The following is a 3626-nucleotide window of genomic DNA, read 5'->3' as shown; positions in this document are numbered from 1 at the left end:
CAGCACAGAGAGAGAAAGACAGACAGACAGTTGGTAGGACAGAGAGGGCAAAAGGAAGGAGAAGAGCAGGTGAGACCAGGAGAGGGAGCAAGGCTGTAAGCCACCGTGGGAGAGATGACCAGTGTCTGGCTGTGGCACCTGCTTGTCTCTGCCCTGGTCTCCACTTCAGCAGCTCTGGTCTGAGGTTAGGGGTGTCCCCATGGCATATGGTAGCATGGAGTCTGAAGTCTAAGCTGGAGTTTTCTAAGGGATGAGGCTCAGAAGGGGCCAGAACATGCTCCAGGCTGCACAGCAGGTCTCCTTCCTCCCAGCATGGCTATTTCCCCACAGATGCTGTGGTGTGGAGAGCCAGGACGTAGATGGACTAGACCTTGTAACCAACAGCAATTCCCTCTGGACCATGGGAGTCAGGGGAATGGCCAGAATGATCTGCCACATCTTCTTGACGTCAGAGGAGAATCTGTTTCCATGATGTGTTGGCCCGTAATCCCCTCTGCCCTAGTCATCCCTAGACCACCCAGGATGGCATGGCATTGTTGGACACAGAAGAAATTAAACATCCATCAGAGAGCTGTGTGTGCCACCCCTGACCTGGGGCCAACCCAGACCCAGTGGACTGCCCTCCGCCCCCCTCCTCAGCCCCCTCTGCTACCTTTTGGCTGGAATGCAGCTGAGTCCCCTCCCGGGCACTGTCCCTTAACCCAGGGCTCAGGTCTTTGCTCAGAATCCTTCCTTCTCTGGGCCTAAGTTTCCTCATCTTTGAAATGAGGATAGTAACACTCACCTGTGCTCATCCGCTTTGGGCCAGAGAAGCCATGAGGCCCAGGGGGAACTCTGATCTACCTACATCTGGAAATGGTCCTCTGTTAGAGATGTGAGTCATCTCTACTCCAGAGGAGCTCTCGGCATTCCGGCTGATGTGTGGGTGAAGGGAGAGAAAATAAGACTCCCAGGCATCCCACAGACACACAGCCATCTCCCAAGGAAGCTGATATGTCAGGTACTCAAAGGGCAGAACACATGCCCAGGTGCAGGCAGAGGCTGAGGCCTAGAGAAAGGAGGGCCTCCCAGTCACACAGATGGCAAGATCTGAGTCAGGCCCTGCTAATCCAGACCATATACCAGGCCCCTTGTCCTGCCAGATGTGGGCAGAACAGGTGCCTTGGGGCTCTAAGAGGCCTTACCTCCAACCCCCAGTAGCTTGGAGCCTGACTCTGAACAGGTGTCCAAGTTTTCCCAACTGTGGAGGTCACTCCTCAGCCCTGCCCCGTCTCCTTGGCAGCCTTCCATGGAGGACCCATCCCCTCCCTCCTCTCCTCCCTCCTCCCCTGCTCTGTAGCCCTCTGCTGGAAAACTTTCTTGGATTAACCCCTTCTAGCCCAGGGCATCTGAAGAGGTGGTAGAGGACATTGGTTGGAAGTATAAGCGTTAGGCCCAGAAAAACCCCAAATCACAGCTCTGCCCCTTGGCTGGGTGATGGGCTCTTCATTTAATGTCTCTGAGCCTTATCTCCTCATCTGGCCAATGGCTCCAGGATTTGGGGACGATCACATGAAATCATGGATGTAAAGTGACTGGCACAGAGGAGGTGCTTGGCAAATGCCAGCTGGCATCCAGCCGCTGGTACCGCATCTCACTGTGTCCTCGCTTTCTGCTGCACTTAGGGGGCTGAGGGTGAGCCCTGAGGGTGGGTAGAGGAAGAAGGGCAATGGCAGCAGCTTCTGGGGGCTCCTGCTCACTTAGAAGAGATGAAGCCAGCCAGAGCTACAGCGGGAGAGACTCAGGTTAGCGCTATGAGGGACTTGCTCTTTGTGAGACCCCGGAGGAAGACACATTTCACAGGGCCCACCTGGTCCAGTCTGTTCTGAGGCCTCATTCGAGAGGCAGCTCCAAGGCAGCCGTGGCTGCTCTGTCTGGGGAGCAGTGGGGGAGGTGAAGAGTTCACTGGGCCCAGGGCTTCGGGCAGTGGGCCTCCCACCCAGCCCCAGTGCCCTGGCCCAGCCCATCATGGCCGCATAAAAGGTGACGGATGGTTAATGGGGGAGATAACAGGATTCATAAGGGAAATTTATCGGTCGCTCTGGTGGTATAAATATGTTTATAGCGGACCAAGGGGAAATGAAGAAGCCCCAATAAATCACGACGAAGCCACCAGCCACTAATAGGCAAGCAGCCGCGGGAACCCCAGCATTGGCGCTTGCAGACACCCCCTCTGGCTGCCCGCTAATGGCATGGCAGGATTGCAGACTCGTCAGGCAGGCCGCCCAGCCCACGCCATGGTGGGAACAGGACCCCGGGGGCCACTTCCACTGGACCTGAGCTGACCTGCCTGGTCCAGCCTCTCCTTCGGCAGATCTGGGCTCAGTCAGACTGGAGGGCTGAGGGAACAGGGCAGGGGTAGGGGGGTGGGCATGTCTGACGTCTGGGAGGCCCCATGGTGCAGGGCTCTGGGTCAGGCATGGCTTCAAAACTGGACGCTGCTACTTCCCAATCCCTGGCCCTCTTTGGGTTTCCTTGTCCACCAAGTGACTTTACAACCTCAGAAAGCTGTTAGGAGGAAGAGAGATAATCCACTAATCACAGTACTTAGCACCTGGTAAGCCTCCATAAATAGTAGCTACTCTTCTTACTTTACCATGGTTTTTCCCTCGTGGGGAAAGTGCTATGCAGAGTGAGAACACTCATATAGAAGTGGATAGCTCTGTCCTCGTTGTATAGAGAAGGAACCCGAGGCTCAGAAATTAAGAAAGAGGTTTGCTCGAGGTCTCACGGCTAGAAGAGAAAGGCTCTATTTGATCCCCAAGCCCATACTCTTCCATCTGCCCCAACTTAGACCCACTCCTTCCTCAGAGTTTCTGGGTTCCCTGTCGGCACCCCCTCCAGAAGAGGCTAGGACTCCAGGGGCCCTGAAGTCCTAAGGGCAAAACCCTGGGGGATCTGGCAGCAACTTGCTGATGCTAGTGGGCAAGGCCTCCAGGCCTCCACTCCCTGCCCACCCCTACGCTCCTCGCCCTGCTCTTCCTTCCACTCATCCCCCGCCCCGCCCCCCCGCAAAGGCAGGCCTGACTCAGTTACCGGAACCGCCCCCAGAACTCAAGGTGCCCCCTTCCCACGGGGCCTCGCCTCAGCATTGGTAGCACACCTGGCCCTGTGAAGCTTCCTGTTCCTGAGCTGAAGTCCTCCTCCCTCATGACTTGAAGCTTCCACATGGTCTGCACAGAGCGCTTTACACTCCCTTTCCCTCCAGACTCGGCACCTGGGTCACAGCCTCAGTCCAGCAAAGGTCTCCTCTGGCCCGGCTCAGTCCTCCCTCCATACATTCAGCAAATATTTATGCGGCTGCCAGGGCCTGCCCTCGAGGTACGCACTGTCTGGCGGAGGAGTCAGGCCCGGACCATGGGAAATAATGGGGTGTGTAGCTGAGGCCAAGGCAGGCACCGCAGCTGGGGAGGCCCGAGTCAGAGAAGGAGCAGGAGGAGGCAGGAAAGGCATTTCCAGAGGAGGAACCCGCTTGGGTGAGAGCCTGGGGGGCAGACGGTACAGAGTCCACGGGGTTGGTGTCACCACTTCTCTCTCAATGCGGAGGAGACACACAGACGCTCCCAGCCCCCCCCCACCTACCCTCC

Source organism: Myotis brandtii, unplaced genomic scaffold (genome assembly GCF_000412655.1).
Source record: "Myotis brandtii unplaced genomic scaffold, ASM41265v1 scaffold1631, whole genome shotgun sequence".
In the NCBI taxonomy this organism is placed as follows: Eukaryota; Metazoa; Chordata; class Mammalia; order Chiroptera; family Vespertilionidae; genus Myotis; species Myotis brandtii.
The sequence above is the reverse complement of the archived record's forward strand: the minus strand, read 5'-3'. Positions refer to the sequence as shown.